The sequence below is a fragment of the Podarcis muralis genome, chromosome 8 (assembly GCF_964188315.1).
Source record: "Podarcis muralis chromosome 8, rPodMur119.hap1.1, whole genome shotgun sequence".
NCBI lineage: Eukaryota > Metazoa > Chordata > Lepidosauria > Squamata > Lacertidae > Podarcis > Podarcis muralis.
The window spans coordinates 15,970,896-15,983,523 of NC_135662.1; positions in this window are offsets into that span (position 1 = coordinate 15,970,896).

The window sequence follows — 12,628 nt, forward strand, 5'->3', positions numbered from 1 at the left end:
GAAATTAGGGTGAAACTGATGCTGGCATTAATTCAGTCAACTTGGTTTTCCACAAAATGTTGGAGCAATATATTATTGTTCCGGAGAATAATGTTATCTGCGTATCTCTTTGTTGCTGTTAAGTGATTCATTTCCTCCCTGGTTTTCTCAGCTACGAACAGTGCAAGGGTGTGTGGATAGTCACTCATACCTATCAAAACAATTAATAAGCTTTCCTCAAAATTCTTCCGATATGAGGAGAAACCTCCTTAAAAACTTCACCTTGGCTGAAATCCAGTGGCCATTCCAGCCCTGTTTCTGCTCAGCACATTGAGAGACACGGAGATGTCTTGGGCTCTTGTGTACACACTATGCCCTTAAAGCACATTCAAAGCTACCTCGTCAAAAAGTCATGGGAACTGTAGTTTGATAAGGATGTTGGGAACTGCAGCTCTGTGAACGGGAAATGACGGTTGCGTGGCAAGGTCCCAAACCCTCCCAGGAAGTGGAATAAAGACACATGAAACAGTATTTTAGGTTAATGGGCGAAAAAGGCCACAACTTTATTGGTTACAGAATGTGAGTGGTATTGGCTTAGGCACTGGAAACCACACAACTATATCTGACTCCTGCCCGTCTGCAGGAGTCTTGGAAGGGTTAACCACCAGCCCTGCTGATGCCCATCAACTAGGAACTCCCCCAGGGTCACCGCTAGGGGTCGTGCCATGGCCCTAGCCCCCCGTCTGGGGCTTCAGACAGAGACCACGCCCCCCAGATTCCTTTAATGGAATACCCTTGAATTCGGAGGGGTAGGTGATGGCCACTACCTCCCCTCACCTTCAACCTAATGCCTAACTGCCAAACCTTACAAAGTTCTGATGATTTGCTACAAGGCAGGCAAAAAACCAAATGGCCGGTGCCAATTTGCCAAGTGGAAGAAAAATCCTACCAGGCCCCTTGGACAACTAAGGCGACCAACCAAGGTCCATAGCAAGGTCAAGAAATAAAGAGCCTAACCTAAGGGAGGGAGGGTGGGAGTACCGACCAAGCAGGGAGAGAAACAGGGGTGAGTCTTCGGCGCCGGGCAGTTTAAATAGCCCACGCCACACCCCCAAACTGTCCGGATTGGACGGCCTAAGGATGACATGGCTGAGGACCATCCAATGACCCAGGGGCTATCCTGCCCCATGTGCATCGGGACATCTTGCTCCCAGCATGCAACGTCATCTCCCCGAGAATGGGAAATGGCTTTCTCCGAATTCTTCGCTTTGTTACTGTTTATTTATATGCTGCCTTTTGGCCAAAAAGAACCCCAAGATTGCTCCCAAAGAATAAACACACAAATACAAACAAGGTAAACCATTAATATTCAGAACAAATTCTTAAACGTTTAAAAAAATATTAAAAACCAAATGCATTCATGTTCCTGCCAAAAGGGCAAAGGGTATGTCTGTGTGTCGAGACATACCGTATTTTTCGCTCGATAACACGCACCCGACCATAACACGCATGTAGTTTTTAGAGGAGGAAAACAAGAAAAAAATATTCTACATGAAACAGTGGGTGTATGATTTTTGTGGTTCATGCTGTGGCCACAGACATGTGATCTGATGGTGAGTTTGGGGTAGCCCAATGCAAAAATCCTGAGGATCCATGTGGATCCATGTTTGTAACCACGTTTTTGCACCACTGCGGCCCCAGGCAACAGTGGGTGCGTGATTTTTTTGGTGCAAACTGTAGCCATGGACATGCTATGTGATCTGATGGTGAATTTGGGGTGACCCAGTGCAAAAATCCTGAAGATCCATGTGGATCTGTGCTTTGTAACCACGTTTTAAGCGGGGAGGGAAGGAAAAGCACTCAAGGAACAAGGAGCAAGCGTGGAACAAGCTCTGCTTCTCTCCCTCCCCCCCCTCCCTTTAGCGAGCTGAAAAACTTTGCTGGAGGGACAGAGAGCCTGCTTGCTTTAAAGGAGCCAACCGGACAGGAGCCGCTTACACTCGTGTAAGCGGCTCCCCTCCCCTCCCGCTTTGCTCCTTTAAAGAAGCAGGCACTCTGTCCCTCTCTCCTCCCCATTCAGCGGCTCTTCTCCCGCTGGAAACCACGGAGGAGGGAAGCATTCGCTCCGTAACACGCACAGACATTTCCCCTTACTTTCTAGGAGGAAAAAAATGTGTGTAATGGAGCGAAAACTACGGTAATTTTTACCGAGAGCAAGAGCAAATACCAGTGCTTTTTTTCTGGGGGGGAAAGGTGGGGGAACTCACCACAAAGTTTGTTTGCTTGTTCATTGCGGGCCCAGTCGCAATGCCCCACACCCAGGCTAAATGTAAGATGTGATTAATAAACTCTAGCTGACAATGATCTGGATTAGAAATGGCCACAACTTTATTGATTACAGATATAGGTGGATTCTTGACTCAAGCATGGGGTGTATATCCCTTTCCATCTCCTTGACAAAAAAAATTATTTAATTTTAAAAAGGTAAGGAAACTCAGTTTCTCTAAGTTCCTGCTAAAAAAACCAACACCCTCGTAAATAACATCCTGATCTCACAGGGGCTTGAAGAAAAGCCTGCAAACAGAAAATGAAGGAAACAACCTTCTGCTCAGTTGTCATTCCCAGCAATTCAGAAGCATGGTGCTCCCAGTTACATGGAGCTAGGATTGCAACAAACACCACCAGCCAGAGGATCTGCAGTGCAGGATTGTGCCTTAAGTGCATTGTTTCAATCTGTGTTTCCCATTTAATTTCTTCTGCGCTTTCAAAGAGACCAGCTGGATGGGTTTTTTTTGTGTGCCACCCTCCTCCCTTCCCATGTCTTAGCTAAAGTTTATTACGCTACAGGCAACACATCAAAGGAAATAGTTGGAGAGGCCTTGTGGAGAAAACCACAAGGGGCACACTATAACATTTGAGCCTTGGGAACAGTCAATATTTTTTCAGATCCTAGCAATAGGAAATATTTTAATTCTTGCTTTTCGACTTCCCTGGATATGTTTCTTCATAACACTCCACCCTTCTCCCCTCTGCTAGCAGTCGCCAGCTATCTTATGGTTGGAATTCGAAACCACGTCCAGCTCCTATGGACAAGTTCCTATGAAAAGCCACAAAGGTGCAGGCTGAGCTTACCTGCGGTGATGATGTCATCAGGGGACGACACCTACCTGGGATGGTGATGTCATTGGGACTATATCAGGTCTACCTATGATCTAGAAACCCCAGTTGAATCTCACGATGGGCAAGGCTTTTCATACCAGATGCTTCTAGAATCACAATGTTGCACCAAGGTAAGTTAGATTCTATACAAACGGACATATTGGCTCTAAATACAATAACGGCAAAGATGATAAATTTCCACCCTAAAATAAAGTAAAATAAAATAAAATAATAGAAGGTTGGAAACATTGCACAGCTTGTCTGTTTAGTCCAGCATCAAGTTCTCATAATGGCCAACAGGATGCAAATGAGAAGCCTAAAAGCAGGATATGAGCATTTTTTCCCAGAGGCACACGACCTCCAACAGTTTTTGTTTTGTTTGTTTGTTCATTTATGTATTTAATTTATATATCACCCTATACCCAGAGGTTTCAGGGCAGTTGAAATAAAAAATATCACAGTATATAATATAAAAATAAAAGCAATAACCCAATAACCCCCCCCCCAAAAAAAATAAAGCCACAGTTTAAAAGGGTATGGGATGTTGATCAGGTCAACCAAGGTAAAGGTAAAGGTACCCCTGCCCGTACGGGCCAGTCTTGACAGACTCTAGGGTTGTGCGCCCATCTCACTCAAGAGGCCGGGGGCCAGCGCTGTCTGGAGACACTTCCGGGTCACGTGGCCAGCGTGACATCGCTGCTCTGGCGAGCCAGAGCCGCACACGGAACGCCATTTACCTTCCCGCTAGTAAGCGGTCCCTATTTATCTACTTGCACCCGGGGGTGCTTTCGAACTGCTAGGTTGGCAGGCGCTGGGACCGAGCAACGGGAGCGCACCCCGCCGTGGGGATTCGAACCGCCGACCTTTACGATCGGCAAGCCCTAGGCGCTGAGGCTTTTACCCACAGTGCCACCCGCGTCCCTAGGTCAACCAAAGGCCTGGTTAAAAAGGAACATTTTTGCCTGGTGCCTAAAGGTGTGTTATGAAGGTGCCAGGCAAACTTCCCTGGGGAGAGCATTCCACAGAAGGCCCATTCTCGTGTTGCCGCCCTTTGAACCTCTTGAGAAGGGGGCACACAAAGGAGGGCCTCAGAAGATGATCTCAGGGTCCAGGTAGGTTCATATGGAAAGAGGGTTTCCCCAAGCCTGCTGCTTCTGCCTCCTCCTCCATGGGTGGTGCTGTTTTGGCTACATAAGCAATGGCACACACAGCCTGAAGATCGGAAGGAGGATGGGTGGGGTGGATTATTTCTTCTATGGAGTTCCTTGTACTTTGTGGCATGGGACTAGTTACCCAGGTGGGAATGTGCCTCTGGATCAGATACAGTCGCCGCATCCAGTGGTGAATTTATGAGCACAGCCCAGATAGAATGAAGAAGTGTTGTGGCTGAGAAGGCTAGGAAGCAATTCTGGGAGTCATAGTTTGTTAGGGGATCTCAATCCCCCTCACAGAGCTACAATTCTCAGGCATGAAGATGGATTGGTTTTTAACCCACTCTGGGAAACGTGGCTGTGAATGGCATAGGAGCTTGGGGATTTAGACAGCCAATTGTGTTGAGGGTGGGAGTGGCTCAGGGCAGTCAAACAGCAGTTGCTTTGCCCCTGTTTGACTGTTCTGTTCTGTTAGCCAACCTCTCAATAAAGTCTCTTGCTGTCACCACTGTGTCTCGCCTTGTAGAAACCCAAATACACATCACATTATGTACCCAGTAGGTTGCTGCATTCCTCAGGAGAGTTGCTCCTCCAAGACCCCAAAATATTGGAAGCTTGCTCCATTGCAACCTTGAAGCAGGGCTTTCACTGTAGCGGCCCCTGTTTTATGAAACAGAATTCCTGTCAAGATAAAACGGGTGTCTACTACCTCCACTTTCCAGAAACAATGGAAGACAGTTTTGTTTCAACAAGCTTTTCCAGCTGGATGAAAAGTTCTCTGCCATAGGTGCTCATTCTGCATTGTTTTCCAACCTATCTTCAGTTACATTTCGCACTGTTTAAAAAACTATTTTTAGCTGCTTTTGTGATATGCTTGTGAATCGCCTTGACACACAGGTGATTCAGAAACAACAACACATATCCGTAACAACTTCCCATCAATAAAGCACATTCCTAACCCCCGGAACCGACTCGACATCATTTAACTGCACCAAAACAACTCAGCATAAAATAAATTGTCTGTGTGCCATCCCATATGAAACGGCATAAACAGTCAGAGTACGTGGTGTGCCTATAAATGTAGAGCATGCAATGACCTTTGGACTGTTCACCTTTCATCCTCCAGCTCAGGATGATTCTGTGCAAACAGATGAGTATTTATGTCCTAAGAGGAGGGTACACACCTCACCTCTCAGAAACAAATCAGTAGGATTGCTGCAACAAAAGCAGGGAGAGAGTGCACACAGCTGCGAGTTTAATCCCAAGCAAATGAGTTTGGGACCAGGGTGTAATTTGGATTCAAGCATGACCAAGGTCTCATCCTAACCTCCAAGGTTGCAAGGACAGCTGCACATTCTTGCATTGCAGGGGGTTGGACTAGATGACCCTCAGGATCCCTTTCAACTTGAGTCTATGATTCTGTGATCCACACTTCCGTTTGCCCTGCCACCTTCCTGCGGTTTAGCACTGAATTGAAGCAAAGAGCAATCGGGTTTCCTGTGGATTGCCCTTCCTTCCATTAGATTGCTAAAGAGAGGGTTTTCCAGGGGAAAGTCACTGGGGAAAGACAAAACCGTTTGGACCCATGCGAAAAGCAGAAGTGTGTACGAGCCCTTAGGTAGCAAGAAACTGGTGTCAGCAAGTCAGTGTAAATGAAGGCAGCAGGGCTGCTGCTCTCGCCTAAGCCTGGCAGAGGGAAAGCAAGCCTTTAATGTAGTGTTCTATTCCAGGTTGTCCAGTCACAGGATTGATTTGAATAGGCTTAGGACCCAGCCTCAGTTTCCCCTCTCTGGTCTTGCTGCATCCACACACACACGATTTTGGGGGGACCAGCTTTGATTCAGTCAACTTCGGCTCGGCTGGCTGAACAACTTACGCCAGCAAATCTTTGGCTGAGCCAAGGTTGAGAATTGAATGCCGGAGATCTGCAGAAGAAGAAGAAGAAGAAGAAGAAGAAGAAGAAGAAGAAGAGGAGGAGGAGGAGGAGGAGGAGGAGGAGGAGGAAGGTGGTTTTGGATTTGATATCCCGCTTTATCACTACCCGAAGGAGTCTCAAGGCCGCTAACAATCTCCTTTTCCCTTCCTGCCCCACAACAAACACTCTGTGAGGTGAGTGGGGCTGAGAGACTTCAGAGAAGTGTGACTGGCCCAAGGTCACCCAGCAGCTGCATGTGGAGGAGCGGAGACGTGAACCTGGTTCACCAGATTACAAGTCCACCGCTCTTAACCACTACACCACACTTAAGCTGCCCTTCCTGGCAGATCTTGCCACCAGATTGCCCTGTAAGACGTCAACCTGAGGCGCTGCCACTTCAGGACCCTGAGAGAGGGGCAGAACTTGTAGCAATGGCCCTTGCCACCACTCTGAAGGAGAAGGCACTGATGCAAACCTACAGAGCCGGGTGGGTGAAGAAAAAGTTTGAGTAGGAGAACTTCAGGGCCACCCGCTTCCTCTTGATGTGCTAAAAGTGGCCAAGTGGTCATTGTTGGGATATGAGTGCACTTAGTAATTCTGCTTATGCAGGGCACGCTTCTAGGAAGGCCAAGTTGCCCTTCCCTTTCACCTTAGGACAGTGTGGTGTAGTGGTTAAGAGCGGTAGTCACGTAATCTGGGGAACCGGGTTCGCGTCTCCGCTCCTCCACATGCAGCTGCTGGGTGACCTTGGGCCAGTCACACTTCTTTGAAGTCTCTCAGCCCCACTTACCTCACAGAGTGTTTGTTGTGGGCGACGAAGGGAAAGGAGAATGTTAGCTGCTTTGAGACTCCTTAAAAGGGAGTGAAAGGCGGGATATCAAATCCAAACTCTTCTTCTTCTTCTTCTTAGGAAAAGGCCTCTTTAGAATCTTCTTTTTCCAGCCAGTGTTCTGTAAAAGACATCCAATGTGACTGGGGGAAAGTGCTAGGCTAGGTTGGAGCTCCATCTTGTGTTGTTAAATGGGAAGAGAGAACACATGCTTTTAACATGCAGTCTTCCTCTTTTCTAATCAATGCAGGAAACACATTGAGAACATAATCAGAGCCTGAAGAATCAGGCCAATGGCCCATGTAGTCCAGCATGCTTTTCTCACAGTGGCCAGTGTAATAAACAAAAATCTGCCCTTATTCCCTTATGGGGGTATAAGAGCCCTTATAGAGTCCTTTGTAGGTTCTCCATCGGTCGGAGAAAATAACAGAGGCCAACCAGAGAATATTGAGAAGCAAAGCAGCTAGTAAGCCTGATCTTTATTGATCTGTTGCAACAGGGTCACACGTAGGAAAGGAGTGTACCTGCCCTTTTTAAATTGCCCTGCCCTGGAGCTCAAGACCACCCCCAGAAACATCATACCTACATCACAGAAGGGATGTAGCTCAACACCACCTCCCAGATACATCATACCTACTCACAGAAAGGGTGGTCTACCACAGAAATCTGAGTGCATTTTTATCTCCTCTTTGGCAGGTTACCTGTCGATGGTCACTTGATTGGATTACCTGGGGAGCCTGGCCAGTCTTTTGTAATGATAAATACGTAGTTCCTGAGCCAGGTCACAGGCTCACCCTATTCATACACAGACATACCCTTAAGACAGGATTTGTGAAGGTGGAGGCAATGGGGAGGCTTTTCCATTTTCCTTCAACCTTGCAGAGAAATATTTGAGGTCAATTTGGGAGGGACAAAATGGTTTCAGGACGTTTTCTGTGGGGTTTCAGACATGTGGTTTATAAATGCAGTTATGAACATTTATTATATATATAGAAGACCTTAAATTTTTTATTTCACCAGCCATATGCCCATTATGGGAAACCCACAAGTAGGACTCAAACACAAGATTTAAGGTCCCAGGTAGGGCTGGGGAAGACGACTGCTGGCTGGGTGGAAGAAGTTTGTGTGTGAGAGAGAGAATGAGAGGGAGGAGTCCTTTGATGGTGGTGGGAAGGGAGAGAGAAGGAACTGGAGGAGACTGGGAGGTAAAGGAGGCATTTGGAAGAATGAGGAGAAATATGGGAGGAAGGGAGGCATGTGTGTGACAGTTTTTAGGCCTCTGGAGGGAGAAAGCTGGAGGGAAGGAGGAACTGGGGCTGGGGCAGGTGAAGGCGGTTGCAGAACAAAGGAGGCATTTTGAGGCGTAATATGGGAAGAGGGAAGGGAGGAGGAGGCATGGGAATGGGGTGAAGGTACAACGAGGGGGTGGCTTCAGAAATGTGGCTGAGAAGGTAAAAAGGGTCCTTAGAATTATAGAGTTGGGAGGGACCCCAGGGATCAGCCCAACCCCCTTGCAATGCAGGAATATGCTGTCTTCCCATACGGGGCTCGAACCTACAACCTTGGCGCTTTGAGCACCATGCTCTAACCAGCAGAGCTATCAGAGAGGTATTTGCACAGGGTAGGAAGGGAGGCAGGGTTGTTGTTGTTGTGAATTGAACAGGCAGGCCTGCATTGCAGGGGGTTGGGCTGCCAACTCTATGATTCTAAGGCCCCTTTTTACCTTCTCAGCCAATTATTTATACCCCAGCCAGATCGATGGGGTATAAATTATATATATATATGTGTGTGTGTGTGTAAATATACAGTGGTACCTCGGGTTACAGACGCTTCAGGTTACAGATGCTTCAGGTTACAGACTCCGCGAACCCAGAAATAGTACCTCAGGTTAAGAACTTTGCTTCAGGATGAGAACAGAAATCGTGCTCTGGCGGCGTGGCAGCAGCAGCAGGAGGCCCCATTAGCTAAAGTGGTACCTCAGGTTAAGAACATTTTCAGGTTAAGAACGGACCTCCAGAACGAATTAAGTACTTAACCTGAGGCACCACTGTACTGCCCTATACCTGGAGGTCTCAGGGCGGTTCACAGGGCAGTCTCTCTCTCTCTCTCTCTCTCTCTCTCTCTCTTTCTCTTTCTCTATCTATCTCTAGTCAGTCCAGTTTGTGTAGCTTGGTCTGTGCTTTTTCCGTGGTCTGTGATTGGCTAGCAGAGTGAGCAGGGGGCTGCTCCCTACAACTCAGTAACAACCACAAAGACACAGCAATAGGCGACACCTATCGCTTCACCTTACAAACATAGGAAGCTAGCTCAGGGTTGTCTACAGTACACTGACTGACATCGGCTCTCTAAGGTTTCAGACAGAGGTGTCTTCCAGGCCTACCTGCAGATGTCTGGGATTGCACCTGAGATGAGAGCCAGTATAGTGTAGTGGTTAAGAGCGGTAGTCTTGCAATCTGGTGAACCGGGTTCGCTTCCCTGCTCCTCCACATGCAGCTGCTGGGTGACCTTGGGCTAGTCACACTTCTTTGAATTCTCTCAGCCCCACTCACCTCACAGAGTGTTTGTTGTGGGGGAGGAAGGGAAAGGAGAATGTTAGCTGCTTTGAGATTCCTTCGGGTAGTGATAAAGTGGGATATCAAATCCAAACTACTATTCTTCTTCTTCTTCTTCTTCTTCTTCTTCTTCTTCTTCTTCTTCTTCTTCTTCTTCTTCGACCACCGGCATGCGAAGCTACTACCTGTTCCCAACGGCTGCTTATGAGACCAGTGGATATGTCGATATTTATGGCACAATAGCAGCAAGCCCAGATACTACAGTACGCATCAGGAAGGAAGAAAAAGGGATGCAACCGTGGTACAGTGGTACTTCGGGTTACAGACGCTTCAGGTTACAGACTCTGCTAACCCAGAAATAGTACCTCGGGTTAAGAACTTTGCTTCAGGATGAGAACAGAAATCGTGCTCTGTCGGCGCGGCAGCAGCGGGAGGCCCCATTAGCTAAAGTGCTGCTTCAGGTTAAGAACAGTTTCAGGTTAAGAACAGACCTCCAGAACGAATTAAGTTCTTAACCCGAGGTACTACTGTATAAGGCAAAGGGGAGGTGTGGAGCTTGGGAGAATCCTCTTCTCTCTAGCTTTTCAAACAGCACTTTTCCAGGATCAACAGCTGCAAGTTGATTCTTATTTCGGGGAAGAGCTGAAGTGCACTTGGCACTCATCTAACCACTCCACTTGAGGCAGCTGGAAAAGGGAGTTTGACAAGGTCCTTGTCTGCGGTTCAATCAAGTTTCTATCACTTGAGCTGAGAGGGGGCGTGCGTCTTGGCCGACAAACTCCTGCTTGGAGAGAATCACAACAAACTCTTCATCCACGGGCTGGAGGCGTTTGCAGCTAGGGTGGCGCAATAATGAAAAGCAGCAACAGGAGAAGATACTGGCTGCAGGAATCCATGGGAACCACAGTGCCTAGGTTGCGGCTGACCACGGGGGTGCTGGGAATTGGAGTCCAACAACATCCAAAGGGTGCCACATTGGCAAAAGCTGCAGCAGGGAAAGCCTGAATGCTGAGTTTGTTGGAGTGGCCTGCGTTCAAATCCCTTGGGGCCAGTCACTATCTCTGGGCCTACCTCACAGGGGTGAAGGCTGCCCAGCCTCTGCCTAAAGACCTCCAGGAAGGGGGAGGCCCAGTTGGTAACTAATCCCATTGCCAAGTTTCAGGAAGATTCTCCTAGCAATCAAAGTTTGTCCTCCTGTAACTTAAGACCCATTAATTCTAGTCTGTATCTTTTTCTTCTCCAGTATCAACAGGAGGTTCCTGCTGTGGAAAGGCTGCTATGAGTCTCATCTTCCATCTTGCAATTCTGAACTGTTTCTAACTAAAACATTAAAAAACAAAAGAAAAACGCTTTTCTTGTGCGTCTTGAATTCCTCAGTAGCTTCAACCACCAAATATTTGGGTCACTTTTTAATGGAGCTCAGAACGTGTGTGTAGTGCGGAACATATAACGAAACGTCATTTTTGTACAACACAAAAAACAAAGTCGGTGTTTAGAGTTCTGGTTTTATAAATTTCTTTGTGAGCATTCAAAACTTGTTTTTCACAAGATTGGTGGTTTGTTTGTTTTTTTAAAAAAAACAACACCAGTCCAACATGCATATGCGCACACACACACACACACACACACACACACACACACAAAGAGAGAGAGAGTAGGGCTGGAATTTTTAGGGATTATTTTTTTTAAAAAAACACACCAACAAACCTGGGTTATGCACAGTGAATTAAATATACAAATCAGGAAAATAAATGGCAACTCAGTCGTCTGGTGGTGCATTAGCTGTGACAGCATTAATGGCAAACACTCACCTTGGCAATTGAGGCATAAAAACACAAGAAGAATCAAAGATCAACTGTGTGCTGTGTGAAAAAGCTCTTTCTTTTGCCTGTCCTGAACCTTCCTACCCACTGAGCTCCGTCCCATGGCTTGGAAAGCTCCTACAAGTCCTCAAGTTTCCTTTCTCATTGGCACAATGTGCCACAAGCAGAAATGCTTCAGAAACAGCAGGATTACGAGGCGGGAGAGTATTATTTAATTGGAGAGGCCTTGGCAGCTTATTTTCCTGGCGCTCCCAGGCCAAACAGGAAATGCTTCTGCTGAACCATCCAGGCTGGAGGCAAAGCAGAAGAAAAGGTTAATTCCCCTCTTCCTTTTGAGAAAGTCTCCCCTCAGCAGCTGTGGTTCAGTTAGTTGAGTCACAAATCCAGTTTGAACCTCCTGACAACAGAGCTCCCTCTCTCCTCACCCAACTTACTAGCCCAGGTTTAAGGTGTTTGTGACTCAAGTAAGGTACAAACGACTTCGCAGAACTTCAGAGCCAGCTTCAAAGGCAAGAGGGAAACCTGAACGCACCAATCAAAGAAAGAAGGGGAGATTCTGTTTTTGCCAGTGCATGTGGATCTCTTTTGTCTCCTTCCCGGCACCCTTTCTCTGTGAAACATATGAAGCTGCCTTATACTGAGTCAGAGCAAAAAAAAAGGTAAAGGTAAAGGACCCCTGGACAGTTAAGTCCAGTCAAAGGCGACTATGGGATTGCGGTGCTCATCTCGCTTTCAGGCCGAGGGAGCCAGCGTTTGTCCACAGACAGCTTTCTGGGTCATGTGGCCAGCATGACTAAGCCGCTTCTGGCAAACCAGAGCAGCGCACAGAAACACCATTTACCTTCCCGCCGCAGAGGTACATATTTATCTACTTGCACTGGCGTGCTTTCGAACTGCTAGGTTGGCATGGAGATATCGGGGATTGAACTTGGGACCTTCTGCATGAAAAGCAGATGCTCCAGCACTGAGCTACAGCCCTTCCCTTGACTTGTGAAGCTGTTTATTGCTTAGGTCCCTGCTCCAGTCAATAGGACTCTGCCGCTTCCTCTCAAAATTGCACTCCAAACCCAATTTCTAACTTTATCTTGTCTAGGCTGCAATGCCTAGACTGGATCCAGCCTGTCTCCTATCCAGAGCCCCTAATCCTCTACCAACTCCCCGTGTAGGCTGCGTTTTCCGATTTCAACATTGGTTTCAGCAAGTGGCGATGCCTTCCTTTG